We start from the raw sequence: 15,720 nt of genomic DNA on the forward strand, positions 1-15,720 counted from the left end.
CTCTTTCTGAAAAGCAGATATCAGCCAACATCCCTTCATAATGATATGTCCCAGATAATTTACCCTGAGGGGGCATAATTGTAGCTTCTTCTTTGAAGCATTATGCCCTTTCTCTGCAAATGCTGTCAACAGTACCCTGGTGTCTTCTCTACAAGCCTCATATGTGGGTAAGGCAATTAGAAAATCCACGTATTGATATTGATATTGATATTTTATTTATATCTTGCTCATACACAAGTGTTTCAGAGCGTGACCAGACAAGGGAGGAGAAACAAGGTAGAACAAATACAACGATCTTACTAGACTCAGTGACATTGAGAACATGCAAGTGCTTAGGAGAGGGAGAGGGGAAAAGTGCATGGGGGAGTGGAAAGTGCAGAGCAATGGAGAAAACAGGTATATAATAATAAATAAATAAATAAAGGACAGCAGACAGAAGTAGTGCAGCCATCAAGTGGCAGATGCTGGGTTAAGGTAGCAGACAGGGTATGTCTGATAAGTGCAAGAAGAAAAGGGGGGGTTGTATGGGTACAGATACAGACCCCAGTGTAAGGGGTGGCCCGGAGGCAGTGCGGGATGGTGGCAGGATGAGCAGGTACCAGGGCCCGAAGACAGAGGGTGGACCAGGTGCAGAGTGCCGAGAGAAACAGATCAGCAGGGGAGGGGGGGGGGCGAAGGCAGAAGCAAAGAGGATGATCTTGAGGTGCTTCCGGAACCAGAGATGATTCTCTTCAAGTTTCAGAGTGGCAGGGAAACTGTTCCAGAGAGAGGCGCCAGCCGAAGACAGAAATCTAACCCCAGCTTGTTTCTTTGAAAAACGACTGACCCTGAGGGAGTTAGAGGTAGAGGAGCGAAGAGCTCGAGAGCTCGTATTGTATCAACACTGACTTCCCTGGCAATTTTATATCATCCACATGTTTCTTTAGCTGTTGTGAAATGAGGATTGGGGACTCTGTATACCCCTGGGCCAAATGGGTCCATAGGTATTGGACCCTCGTGTGCATAAATACGAGCAGATAGGGACTATTCTTATGTATGGTGTAAGGGAGGCATGGTATCAAAGTAAGACAGACACAAGTGACCACAGTTCAAGGCAGGGACGTCATTTCACCAAAATGCCAGGGGTTGTGGATGTGACATCACATGACCCTTGACCTCTGATGACACCACAGGAAGTGATGTCATTTGACCGCACCCTGAAGTGGCATCACGGGAAGCGATAGAACATGACCTTTCACCCCATGACAAAACAGGAAGTGGCATCACATAGCATTGTTTCTGAGTACACTATGAAAAATATGGTTACGATATCACTGTAAAGTGATATACATTTCATACAAAAATGGATCACCATATGTATCGTTAATAGCAGTGCATATAGGCCCATATTACCAAATCACTGTGAATGCAAGCAGACATCCAAGGCCAAACGATAATGATGTGTTATTATGAAGCACTTACGCTTAAGCGCTTCATGTAGAACAAATATACATACAATATCACCCAACCTGTGTTGGTACTCATTTCTCAATCTCAGCAGAATGAAAGGCTGAGTTGACCTTGCTGGGAGGCGAACCTGCAACCTGCAGATCAAACACACATTGCAGCAGCCAGTGCTCAATCCACTTTTAGTTTTAGAATTTTTTTAGGGGTAGCAAGGGAGACCACAGGGGTAGCAAGCGAGACCTCAGGGGTGCAGTTGCGTTCCCTGGCGACCCCTAAATGATGTTCATGACTCAAGGGTGTTTATTGACCTTTATCAAGGGTGTAAAAAACACATATCTAAACGTAAATCTAAGATGGCAGCAAGCTACAGCCATCTAAATAATAATATTGTAGTCCTAGTGGAGTTTTGTCAAAATAAAAGGGCCTATACTAAAAAAATCTATTGCCAATCTTTACCACTAATTTACAAAAAGTGTGGGGAAATGTTCATGAAAAAGAAAGAAGTGTTCACAAAATGATAAGTCAGGATGTTCAGGCCATTGGTCTCCCTGCCCCACGTTTTTAGCATGGGACAAGGTGGTTCACTCGAGCATAGAACACTTGTGGGCTTCTTCTGCACGAGGATACAAGTCCTTTTACCACCGCCAGGGCCTTCTGCGCCCAAGACTCTTACTTTCAAAGTCTCTTGATTCAGAGGGCCTGATGTACCAAAAACAACAAAGAAAGTTCCTTTTCAATTATTCAAGTCGGGCGATTCACTCTCCAACCCGGATCACCCTCAGCCGGCTCAGATCCTTCTTTTATACAATTAGCCTCCCTCAGCCGGGCTCAGATGAATTTTAGTTTTCAGGCATCCCACAGTCGGGTTCCCATTTGCCATGGCAATATCTTCTCGGGTGACTCTCTCTTCACCCCAGATCCCCCTCTTCCGGGCTCAGATCTCCTTTTGTATAAATAGTCTCCCTCAGCCGGGCTCAGGCCAATTTTAGTTTGCAGGCATCCCTCAGTCGGGTTCATATTTGCTTCGGCAATATCTTCTCAGGTGACTCTCGGTTCACCCCGGATCCCCCTCTTCTGGGCTCAGATCCCCTTTTGTACAATTAGTCTCCCTCAGCCGGGCTAGGACCAATATCAGTTCGTAAGTTATCGTAGACTTTCGAATGTGCACAGGATTTACCTTGGCCTGCTGCAGGACCACTTCGATTCCACAGTTCAATGATTGTCACACTCTCAGTAGGATACCAAACAGATACCTTCAAGTGAGCACCCACGTGGCGCCAGACCACTCTGTATCTGGTATAAAGTAAATTCACATATGAGTCATCTTTCGTCATACAATGTTGCCACTTGCAACCTTGAGCATAACTGTCACTCCGAGATTACTGCGATGTCTATGGACACCTCCGTCCCCAAGCACCGGTCAGGGAGAAATCAAAGAATGCTCCCTAAACAGTTATTGAGACCACAGGTGCACAAGAGGCAGGAGCGCGGGTACCAGGCAGCTGCAAGGGAAGCAGGTTAGGAAATCGTGAATACCAGGTCAATAATCACAAAGGGCAATAGTAGGAAGGAAGTAAGAACAGCACCTACCAATGTTGTAGAGAGAGGAGGGAGCGGGTAGACCCCAGGTGGTGGAGAATAATAGAACACCCAGGGGAGGACGGGTAACCTGGTTTCCCTTGATGAATGCACCTGAAGTAGTGCTCAGCGTTCAAAGGACAGAGTCCACAAAAGCAGAACGGTATCCAGAGGCAGTCCTAAGTCCGTGAGCCAAAGTTCCAAAATCCTGAGAAGCAAAAGTTCCAAAACACCAATTCCGAGGTACAAGCGAAGGCAGTCCAGTAACACGAAGCACGAGGTCAAAAATCCAAGAAAACAAAGTTCCAAGCAACAAATCCAAGGGAGAAAAACGAAAGCAGTCCAATTCCAAAACTCAAGGTCCAATAGCCAGAAGAACGGGATCCAAGCAAAACGAAACACCACTTGAACACTGTTAAACAGCTGAGAAGCAGAGTAGTCTGTGATCAGTGTTCCTTTATGCCGGAGACCAGATCATGTGACTGCTTCCCCATCAGGTCACATGGGCGGCATTGCGTGTCACGTGATGCAGAGGAGCAGGAAGCGGCAACGGGATTCGTTGGGCGAAATCTCCTAGTATCACGTGACCGGTATCGGATAGCACGTGACCAGGAAGTGGTGCCGGCGTTTCGTGATGCACCCCATCTCCATCGGGGCCACAACCGCCAGGAGCTTGATTGATGTTTTCCCAGCGCGGGACTCCGCGCGTGATGGATTCTAGGAATGCGAATCCGCGTGGAACGTCTGGAGCAGGTCTCAGGTGAGGTGGTCTGGATTGTACGTGTGGGTCGTGTGGGTGTCCTGACAATAACACAGTCCGGTCTGCTATCAGTCTCTCCAACTCACCGGCTGTGCCGAAATCACTGGCACTTTTTTTTTGTAGAAACCAAGGACAGTACCACAGCGGCAATCGCTTTTCCCCACCTAGGCTATCAATGCGGGAGGGCCCTGTATACCTTATAGACATGCTGCACTGTTGTTCAGATGTAATTCTCGGTCTTATTTGTGTTTGTATTTTTTATTTGAAATGCGCGTACCCAGTAGGAATCAAGCAAAAAAATTGCATCTGGGCGCAGGTGGAGTAAGGGATAAGAACCAAAGAGCCAATATTGTCTGCAGAGTTATTCAAAGAGATAGGTTTTTAACTTTTTCCTGAATTCAAAAGAGACTTGATTTTCCGAAGGTCGTAAGGTAGGGCATTCCAAGCTCTTGTTCCTGAACAGGCAAAACGTCTATGATATGATATGATCTGATATGATATATCACCCCAAGTCACAGATCTTGATGGAGGAACCACCAGTAAATGCTGTCCAGAAGATCGAAGAGAAGGATCTGGATGATAGGCAGAGATCTTTGACACACGATATCTCGGAGCGATCGCATGGAGGCATTTGAACATCAAACAGAGGAACAGAGGGTCTTAAACAATACCCTCTGCTGTACTTGTAACCAATGAAGGTTGCTCCGATATTGAGAGATGTGAGCATGTTGTAACAGTGAGAAAACCAGTCTAACGGCCAAATTTTGCGCAACCTGCAAGCACTGAATTTGCGTTTTTGGGATTCCCTTTAAAGGGGCATTGCAGTAATCTAACCTGGAGTTAGCCAGTGCACCGACAACTAGGGGGCGATCTTTGTGTGAGATCAGTGGTAGCAGAGGTTTTAACAGTTTAAGGTGATAGTATACGGATTTTACCATATTGTTTACCTGCGTATTGCAGCCTACATTTGCCTGCCAAATGCATCAAAGGTTCTTTTTTTTATAAAACATGTTTTAATGTTTCTTGATAACGTTAAATTAAACAAACAAAAAACATGGCTGTATTTGCAGTGATTCAACATTCTTGTACATTTAGGGATCTTATGAAATGCAGTAATGTTGGCATGTGCGGGTGATGTCCACTGTAGATAACATGTGATGAGCTCGCCCTCTCAGTCTCTGCTCATCCCTCATCCTCATCCAAGGCTCTTAACCTTTGTGGCAAATGATATGGGGACCTCAAAGATTTCTGGACAAGGCTTATGTTGCAGGGTTTTAGCCAATTTTGTCTTCGGTATGAGAAGAATAATCTCGGTTTTACTTGGATTTAACTGGAGCTTGTTAGCCACCATCCAGCTCTTTATTTTACTGGCACATGCTAACACTCTTTTAGTTGCTTCCCTAGGTTATTTTAACTGTACCTAAATCTGTGTATCATCGGTGTAGGAATGAAAATGTAGGCCAAATTCCAAGAAGATATCTAGCATGGGGCCAATATAAATGTTGAATAACAATGGTGACAGGGATGAACCCTGGGGCACTCTGCATTCAACTGGTAAAGAGTCTGAAATAAATGTCCCCATTTTAACTTGCTGGTTCCATTATTCAGAAAAGAGGTAAACCATTGCAGTGACTGTTTAGATACCTCGGCCACTGTAGAGAATCTTGAAATGAGGATCTTGAAGTCGACTGTATCAAAGGCTGATGTGAGGTCCAGCATAACCAGCATGCTGATTTCACCCTCATCATCAGCTTTTAAGATGTTGTCCCAGACTGACAGGAGAGACGTCGCGGTCCCGTGTCCAGGCCTAAATCCAGACTGGTACAAATCCAATTCCCCCGATCTTCCAGGAATTCCTGTAGTTGCACTGTGACAATTTTTTCCAGGATTTTAGGATTTTAGATAGCCAATAGAGGCATGCGATAGGGCAATAGTTAGCAAGTACCTTATGATCCAGTGTGTTTTTCTTTAATAGGCCAATGGTTTGGTGGAGAGGGCAAACAGGACAGTTAAAGGATGTATTCCAAGGCATAAAATAAGCGGTATCACATCGCAATTAGTGATATAATAATTATGTAATGCTGTTTATTTTAACAATCATGTCGCACCTGCAATATGATTTCCACAGCAAAAAAAGAAAAGAAAAAAAAAGATTGTGCCTTTAAAAGTTCTGCCTCTGTGCACAAAGTGCACTGCAGGTGAGGCAGAAGCATTGGGCTGGGCTAAAAACATTGTATCAATGTTTAGTCAGCACAGCCCGGATGCAGCGTCATCACGTGGTGAGAGGAGGTTCTCAGCCCCCCTCTCACACTCTGGCTCAACATTCTCAGGTAAGGAGGCCAAGGCAGTGCTGGGGGAGGTTTGGGTGCGGGAGCCGCGCCTTTTTCATGCAAATGTTGTGGGTGCTGGTGTTAGTGTCTGATGATAATATTTCTCTGCCCGTTCGGGCGGGAGAAATATTATTCTCAGCCACTTGCTCACACCCAGCACCCGCCATAATAACGCAGCCTGCTACTCGTAGAAGAGGCCTTCTACGAGCAGCAGGCTGCGTTATTACTGCAGGTGCTGGTGTTAGAAAGTGGCTGAGAATAACATTTCTCCCGCCCGAACGGGCGGGAGAAATATTATCATCAGACACTTACACCCAGCAATCGCTGCCGTAATAACACAGCCTGCTGCCTTCTACGAGCAGGCTGCCTTATTACGGCGGGTGCTGGATGTTAGAGAGCAGCCTCTCTCTAACACCCTGCACCCGCCGTAATAACGCAGCCTGCTGCTCGTAGAAGAGGCCTTCTACGAGTAGCAGGCTGCCTTATTACGGCGGGTGCTGGATGTTAGAGAGCAGCCTCTCTCTAACACCCTGCACCCGCCGTAATAACGCAGCCTGCTGCTCGTAGAAGAGGCCTTCTACGAGTAGCAGGGTGCGTTATTACGGCGGGTGCTGGATGTTAGAGAGCAGCTCTAACACACAACACCCACCGTAATAACGCAGCCTGCTGCTCATAGAAGAGGCCTTCTACGAGCAGCATGGTGCGTTATTACGGCGGGTGCTGGATGATAGAGAGCAGCTCTAACACCCAGCACCCGCCATAATAACGCAGCCTGCTGCTCATAGAATAGGTCTCTTCTATGAGCAGCAGGCTTCCTTGGTATGAAATATTCCTTTTTAGTTTGGGCTATTTTGTGTGCTTTAGTGCTAAAAGGCAAAACTATTGCATTAAAATGCAGATGGGGAGAAATGCAATGCGTGTAGGTGTTGTTTGGCTATTTGCCCACCCATTGACTGCCAATGCTAATCCCTATAGCCATTCGCACCCAATTTCGGGCCAACACATCTCCTCGTGTGAGCTCTTTCAGCTCCTTTAATCAAGCCTTACCATCAAACATTTCACTTTGTTTTTTCAAAGCAAACTTCTGTGAGTTAATGAACAAACAAAAGAAATAAAGAACAGGGGTCTGGTGGGGGTAGGGGGGAGTTTGCCGGGAGATGGTAGGGGAGGGAGGTAGGGGATGGAGGAAGAAAGGAAGGAGCGGGCCGGGTGGCAGGGTGAAATAAAAAAATAATAAATATGAGGACTCCTCTACGTGCAGCAGGCTGCGTTATTACGGCAGGTGCTGGGTGTTAGAGAGCGGCTGCTCTCCAACACCCAGCAGCCGCTGTAATAACGCAGGCTGCTGCTCGTAGAAGAGGCAGGGGTGCTGAATACGCAGTAACCTGCTGGTGGCGAAGGCCCTGGCCGCACTGTGTTCACTGTAGTGTGCACATTTTAAAATAAGCCCTCTCCCCTAGGCCTCATATTGGTGTGCCTAGAGGGCAGGGCTTAGTCCTTTCTGCCTGGCCTGAGAAGTCGAGGAGCAGGTAAGTGCGTTATTTATAATTTTTTCATTTCGCCCTGCTGCCCGGCCCGCTCCTTCCTTTCTTCCTCCCACCCCTACCATCTCCCTGCAACCTCCCCCCATCCCCACCAGACCCCTGTTCTTTATTTCTTTTGTTTGTCTCCCCATCCCCAAATGGCTTGCACACACATATTAACTCCCACACACATGCCCTCTCTCTCTTCTGGCCTCCCACCCTCGCGCCTGTAACTCATGCAGGCACCCATCTTTCACATCCTCTTTCTCCTGTCCTGCACATTTCTTATCTTTTAACTGACCCTTAATTTCAACATTTCACCTTCCCTGGGCTCATTTTCATCCTCCCAGCACTCCACATGCAGGCACCCTTTCTAGCACCCTTGCTTTCACTCATGCATCCAGTCACAAAACACATGTACCATGTCTCTACCAGCTTCCCACACACCCCTTCTCTTGCACCCTGGCTCTCTCCAACAACATCTCTCACACCCTTTAACCCTGGCTCTTTTGAAGCCTTGCCCAAACTCGTCTCCAGCCCCATAGTTCTCACTCTTGCACCAAAGCTCTCGTTCTCACACCATAGTTCTCACTCTTGCATCCTAGCTCTCACACCTTAGCCCTCTCAAAATGCACACTACTCTCACACTCACTTACGTTTTCAAATAATGCTACTTCTCACTCTCGCTCCCATTTTTACTCAAAACTAGTTTTCATGCGTTCTTGCACGATAGCTCTCAATCGCAGTCACCCACAGTACTTGCACCCGAGCTCTCACTCACAACTGCGCTCTAATCTTGCATATAGCCCCCCACTCTCCCTTGCTCCCTGTCCCATGTTTCTTAGCGTTAATTCTCACTCTCACTCACCCCACACACCCTTGTTCTCTCACACACTGCCTGCAATAAAAGTCTTTCAGAGTTTTTAAAACGTTTACCAGAATCCAACTGCACTTGATCTTGTCTGCTATCTCGCATCCTGATGCCTCTGTTCAGAAGCGCATGGCAAAAGGTCCTGATCTCGAATTACCCTCCCCTTTTGCGACTAAGCCTACATATCTAGTCTTTTGAACTGTTATTTTTTGGGCCCCTAAACCGCCCACCCCAGCCCCACTTACTTTTTGGTAGCTGGCATTAGTGAAGATGGCATTTTAACACATAACAAAAACAAATAAAACTGCAGAATCGTTACAGATGCAGCCAATGATTCTGCAGTTTTATGCAGGAAACTTGTACAGGCGCTATGTGACAAAATACATGCAAACCTCCTAATTTGCATAAAGGTGAAAGGCCCCAACGCTGTCCCCAATTGCTGGGCTGGGTGTTGGCAAGTGGCTGCACTGGCATTTTTTCGGCTGTCGATTCTCGAGGCCGCCCCCCCAGAGTGAGTGTGCATTATTGTGGGTAGGTAATGAGTTGCTTTTTGCCTATTTTGTAGGAATTGGTCTGCAGTGTAGAGGAAGATTAGGCAGAGAGGACCTTCCCACTGTGACTTAGCAACATGCCTTAAGAGGTAAGCAAAGCTTAGCCCAACTTTTTTTTTTTTTATAAAAATGTTTTATTATTTTATAAACAACACTCCAAACATTACAAACAATGAGGACTTCCGTATTTAATCTTCACAACATTACATTACAAAGTACGCTTTCGGACCTCCCCCCTCCCACCCCTTTAACTCGAGCCCCTGTATCCATGTCATCATCCTGCTTATCTACAGGCGTATCTACTGTCATTAACTTTTCCGTATCATTATCACTATGGTCGGCCTGGGAGGGTCCTACCATCGAGGCCACCAATTGTCTCCATGCTATTAGGGGTCCCACCTCCCCTCCCCCCCCTGCTGACTGTTTCATACCAGGCAGCCGTTTCTGCCTCTTCCCACCTCATGAGGTCTGCCCACCACATCTCAATTCTAGGCCGTTGGGCTGCTTTCCAGCACATTGCAATTCTCTGTTTGGCCAGGATGTAGGCCAGGTCTTTCCTCTTACTAATGTGCCCCAGGTTGCGTGGTCTGGTAAAACCCCCAATCATGCATGCCCAAGCTGACTCCACATCCTGCGTAATCCCTTTTCCTGCTAAGCGTATATTCAGCTCTGTCCAGAACCTTCCCACCTCCGGGCAAGCCCAGAACATGCGTAGCATCCCAGCTTCCTCCTCCCCGCACTCAGTAACACTGAGCCCCCAAACCTGGCAATTTTACTGGGGGTCATATATGCTCTATGAGTGATATATAATTGAATCTGCTGAAGCCTAGCGTTTCGGGACACCTTCTTATGATACCTTTGGGCTCTATTCCATTGCCCATCCGACATGGGTTCTCCCACCTCCTCTTCCCAGTCTCGCCTCAGTTGGAGTAACTTCTTCCCCACCCTAGTCCCCAGTAGCTCATATATGGGAGATATTTCATGCCCACCCTCCGAGATATCATACATCGTCTCGATGGTTGCATCAGGTTGTTCCGCTCGCACTGGCTCGTGCCACCCTTCTGGCACCCGCTTAATCATTCTGGAATAAGTACTGTGTTACCTTTATGCACCCCGGTGTCCTCCATTAACTTCTCTAAGTCCAATGCCACCCCCTCCTGCCATATATCTCCAAGGGTAGCCAAGCCCATCGGTTCCCAGTATCTACGGACCCCTTTTATCATTTGGGAGTCCTCTCCGCATAGCGCCACTAGCGGTACCTGCAGGGAGAATGGGGCAGGGTTTCCCACAATTTGCCATGCTCTACGCCACATTTCCCAGCCAGGCACCAACAGTCTCGCCATTCCTAGTACCTTTGGTCTAGGCAACCACACTGTCTCTCTAAGGAAGTAGGGAGCAGGATCCTTACACAACAGCCTGGCTTCAGCCGTTTCTTCTTCAGACAACCACATGGCCACATATTATAGCTGTCCCGCCAAATAATATAACTCAAAATTCGGCAGGTTTGTACCCACCCTGTCACACGAGTTTTGTAGTTTCCAGAGGGCCACCCTGTTCCTGGAATTGTGCCATATGAAACCTCTGCACAGGCTATGGAGTTTGGCAAAAAAGTGCTTAGGGATCACATACAGGATGTTTACAAAAAAGTGTAACAGTCTGGGCAGGACTACCATCTTAATCAGAGCCGCCCTACCCTCATGGCAAGGGGTACTCTGGACCAGAATCCCATGCTATTCTTAATACCTTCAACTGCCTTTTGCCGTGTTGTGTTTGTGTTCTTCTCCTGTCGTGTGGTATATATCGATATCTAGGTTTCGAAACTTCTCGGTTCACCAGGGTATTGGCAAAACCGGTAGGCTCCCCGGTAGGGCGCGTCTATACCTCCCCAGGTGGAACATGCTGGATTTCCTGGGATTTACTGCTATGCCCAAGAGGGTAGCGTATCGTTCCGTCACCTCCAGGACATATTGTAGGTTTTCCTCTGGGAAGCGCAAATATAAAAGTATATCATCGGCATACAATGATATGAGATGCGAACCTCCCGCAGCGTGGATCCCTATCTCCCCATATTGTTGTCTGAGGCAGACTGCCAATGGCTCCAACGCAAGGATGTATAGCATAGGCGACCAGGGGCAACCCTGTCTAGTGCCCCTGCTGAGTTGCCATTTATCTGAGATTGTAGCACCTGTTTCCTAGCCCAACTTTTTATTCTAAAAATATCTTTTTTATGTAATTCAAAGTCCTTCTGCAAGCAGGATGTGTTATTGGTGCAGGTGGCCGTGCTGGTAATTAATTTTCTCCTGCCCGTTTCGGTGGGAGAAATATCAATACCAGCCACTTGCTTCCGCTCAACCCACTAAAGGACGCAGCACTGTATTGCAACACTGACTGCATGACCCAGCCACACATCATTGAACTGAAAAAAAATGTTTTTAGAGCTTTATTTGTTTGGCCATTCATGCAGCAAACCTTTACATTTTACAGACATTGCACTGATGTTAAACCCAGGAGGTACATAGAAATCATTTCTGCATTCTTGCTAATTCTATATCTTGGGGTACAACTAATTCTGGTGACATTCAATATTAGTACAACATTGCTAATCAAATTAGTTCATTTGCTAATCAAAAAAATTTTAATTAGCAAAATCTGCTAATCAATTTTTAAAAACTAATTTATGCCTTTCATTGAGTGGGCAATTGCTAACCATGTGTCAGTGCAGCGTACATTATGTGACATGTGGGCGCATTGAACCACGCCCAACGTGGTGACTGGAGTTTCTCCTTTCGAATCGTTAAGAGGAAGGAAGGCTGGGTCAAAGTTGGTTCCAGAATGAGTTGGTCATTTGTCGGGTGATGATTAGCCTCAGGTGGATTTGGAAAGAGTTTCCAAGAGGGTGTTGGAGACACAGCGAATGAACCAGGTCTGTTTTAACAACCGGATGTGTGTTCATGACGTTCAAGTGGGAGATGTGGTATAGGTTAAAACCCTTTTAAGATAACCAAGGGTGATTCCCAGTATTTCGATCCTGAGGTTGCCACAGACTCAAGTCGCAGTGCAGCCAAACTGGACAGGAATGGTTGGTGTAACAAAGAAGAATTATCAAGTTGAATAGGAGTGGGGTAATGGAGGAAGTGGTTTCCAGCAGCAAGGAAGATGCAATTAAGGATAAGTATGTGGTGAGCCCACAAGAGTTTGAGGGAGGATTTTTGAACCAATCTGTGTCCTGATATGGTTGATGGGGAATGCTGTGGTGGTGGTGGTGGTTCAGAGGAGAGTGGGCAGCAGAGTGAAATGACTATGGCTGAAGATGCATGTGAAATTAGACATGTTACCAGAGATCATCTCTGTACACCCGTGAAAACCTGCTCTCAAACCTCGACTCTAGCCTTCCTTCTGTCCTCATCCTCCTTAATCTTTCCTCTACTTTTGTCATGGTCAACCACACCATCCTGGTCAATCCTCTCTGTGACAACATGGGCATCACGGGTCAGGCCCTAGCCTGGTTGACCTCCTTCCTCTCTGATCGCCCCTACCAGGTCCAACTGGGGTCCTTTCTCTCCACCTCTCTCTCCACATGTGGTGTTCCCTAGGGCTCTAACCTCTCACCCTGGCTCTTCAATCTTTACTTGGCACATCTGGCCCACCTCATCTCTACCTTCTCTTCTAACTTTCAGTGTTATGCGGATGACACTCAGCTCTCGTTCAGGCTCCCTCAGCATCCTCTCCTCTCTCGCTCATTCCTGACTGTCTATCCGCGAGTCAGGAATGGTGTGCCTCTAACGATCTCTACATTAATGCCAGTAAGACTGAGATCCTTCTCATTGGGACCCCTGTTCCCTCTTTCCCTCTTTCACTCTGGCCGCCCTCCTTGGGCCCTCTACCTGCATCTTCCTACGAGGCAAAAAACCTTGGTGTCATCTTCGACTCCACCCTCTCCTTCTCTCCTCACATTTCAGACCTCTCTATGAAGCCCCACTACCAGTTGCACCTCCTCAGAGGTATTCTGCCTTTTCTCACTTTCCCCCAGAAACTCAATTGCTTTACTTATTTTCTGAATTGTATTGTCACCGGTAGGTGATTGCTGTCCCATATATATCTATATATTAAACTTATGTGTAATTTGAATATTAAATAAATAAAATAAATATTTACCTTTACAAACTAGCCTGATTCCTGGTTCAGTGTGACCTGATGGATATTTTGAGACCGGTGTGATATGAGTGGTATATCATTCAGAATATTGAACTTATAAACAAAAATAAATAAGGGTTCCATTGCGCTCTTCATGCTAGGCGAGACCTGAGTGTGTGCCTGATTGAAGCCCCTTACAGCTTGGGGGCTCGTCCGGGATTCTGAATTTGAAATACCACCCGTGACAGTCTAGCACAGCATTCTAGCCTGCAGTGTACAGACACCTTGCTGGGTTGGGGTACTGTGCTACAATGTACAAGCAACCCTCAAAATAAATACTCCCCAAAAAAATCGGGCCTGTTTGCAAAAGTAAATTAACCCTGAAAGAAGCCATAAGGAAATTGATATTTCTAAAATGGCTACCCCAGTAAAAAGTAATATTGCTTGGGAACACTTCCTGCAGAAACTGTCAGGGGTGAGTGGCCCGAACAGGATGAACAGGTATGGCTACAGGAAAGAAAACAAGTCACTGCAATAGACCTAGATACATGGCAGGACAAGAATCCATTACACCAAGCGCTTAGCAAACTGTACATGGCCCCAAAAATAAAAGAGGAGCAGTGTAAAATTGACAAAATAGCGGCCTACCTGTACCTCCACAGAGGAATCATACAGGAAAAGCATGCAGACAACATAGATCTGGCAAAGAAGCAAGGGGAAACACTGCAGAATAAAGGCTCCAGAAGATCCAAGAATCTGAAACAGAGGCTAGGCAGTATATTACCAAATTAAAGGAAGCTCTGGCTCTCTTACAGCAAGAAAATGCAGAGCAAACTACCCAAGTACAGACACTGCAAAAAGAATGTCAGGAAAGGCTTGACTCTTTACAACAGAGTCAACAGAAACTGGCACAACAATTACATTTTAATAGAGCCTGCGCAAAGCAGCTAGTCACCTTACAGAACCACATAGAATCCTTGAAAGAGGAAAATAATAAATTAATTATTAAAGACATTGGGGTTCATTACGAGTATTGCGTTAGGGGCTTAATAGCACCGTTAAGGATGGCGGTGCCGTTAAGCCCCTACCACCATATTCCGAGGTCCCTTAGCGGGTCCCAGCAGGAACGGCTAGTCTGACCAGCCGTTCTTAGCGGGACCCGTTAAGGGACCTTGGAGCAAATAACAAGACCGCTTTAAGCGGGCCCGTTATTTGCTCCTTCCCCGTTCCCATTTAGCCCTATGAGGGCTCATGGTTTACTGAATGACGACTTACCGGGTCCTCCAAGGTTGGAATGACCCGGCAAGTCCCCATTCGGTGAGACCGGACCCGGGTTTGGAGGCAGCCATGGCGCTAATAGCACCATGGCTACCTCTAAACTTGTAATGACCCCCATCCACTCGCAAGAGGAATTTGATGAGGAACGCCAGAAATCTAGGGCATTTAAAACACAGAGACGACCTGGCTGCACAGAGGGGCACTCTAAGTCAGGAGAGGGACGCCTTATGCCAGGAAGTCAGCCAATTAAAAACTAAGTTAGTGGAAAAAAAGCTGGCCCTTCAGGAGTATAGTGAAGTTAAAACTGAATATGAGAAGCTACTAGAGCACACCAGGCGGGTGAAGGATGCCCTGGAAAAGAACACTCACACCAATAATGACAAAACTCAGGAGGTGAGTCTCCTGCAGCAGAAATTGGCCCAGTATTTCCAATCCAGGCAGGAAGCACAGAGAGACAATGAGGCTCTCTGTGAAAAGAATGATAGGCTCCACAAACCGATAGCCATGCAAGAGTAAATCATTGAGACCAGTAAGGCCTTAATAGAGGAGCAAAAGAGTCAGATTTTGGCATGTCACCAGGGAATAGGGGCTGAAAGAGTCGGGGTAGGAAGGGACAGAGAAACCCCTGAGCATAACATCAGGACCCCTGTCATCAGGGACTTTAACCCCTTCAGTACCATGGACTCTGCCACCCTCATGTCCAGTGGCTCATATGAACCAAGGGCCACAGGGATGGTAGACTTCAGCAGAATGGGAAACATGGGGCTGACAGATCAGCGCCTCCCAGAAATGGATGGGTGAGCAGCTCTGTACAGATTCCCAAATGTTAGGGCTAGCCTCTCTAATCAGGAAGACTCCAGTGAGGGGAGAATCAGGGAACTGGATCCTCAAAAATACAGCCTACCAAAGGATCAGTCTGTAAAATTTGGTGGGGGGAACTCCATGAAACTAGGCCCACAAAGAGCATCTTAAAGACCTCTTCCCAGCTAGGGCAGTGGGGGGTACTCATCCAATCCTGGGAGGAAGGGAGATTCAGAAGACTCTTCTGAGAGCCACATGTCCCAAGAAACTAGGCCCCCACATTCTGCAAGCCATTCCCAAGCTCGCAGAATTAGGGAGAGCATAGAGGATCAGATAGCCACCTCCTTTAGCAGTGCCTCTGAGTCAGAGGATGAGTGGACACGGGTGACTAAGACTAATAAAGGCCAACAAAATGAAGAGTGGCCTAATGAAAGATCCCCTAAAACAG

The 15,720-nt window shown here is 46.9% G+C and overlaps 1 protein-coding gene across 1 annotated transcript in view; it reads left to right on the top strand.

The window, feature by feature from the left end:
• Positions 1-6,077: 6,077 nt before the first annotated feature.
• Positions 6,078-15,720, top strand: part of KLHDC2 (kelch domain containing 2) — a 1,007,914-nt gene continuing 998,271 nt past the window's right edge. The window contains exons 1-2 of the mRNA XM_069637406.1: positions 6,078-6,114; positions 9,074-9,148. The gene's annotated coding sequence lies outside the window, so the exon portion shown is untranslated. The remainder of the gene's footprint in view (positions 6,115-9,073; positions 9,149-15,720) is intronic.

This window comes from Ambystoma mexicanum, chromosome 14 (assembly GCF_040938575.1).
Source record: "Ambystoma mexicanum isolate Mex_15411 chromosome 14, UKY_AmexF1_1, whole genome shotgun sequence".
Taxonomy (NCBI): domain Eukaryota; kingdom Metazoa; phylum Chordata; class Amphibia; order Caudata; family Ambystomatidae; genus Ambystoma; species Ambystoma mexicanum.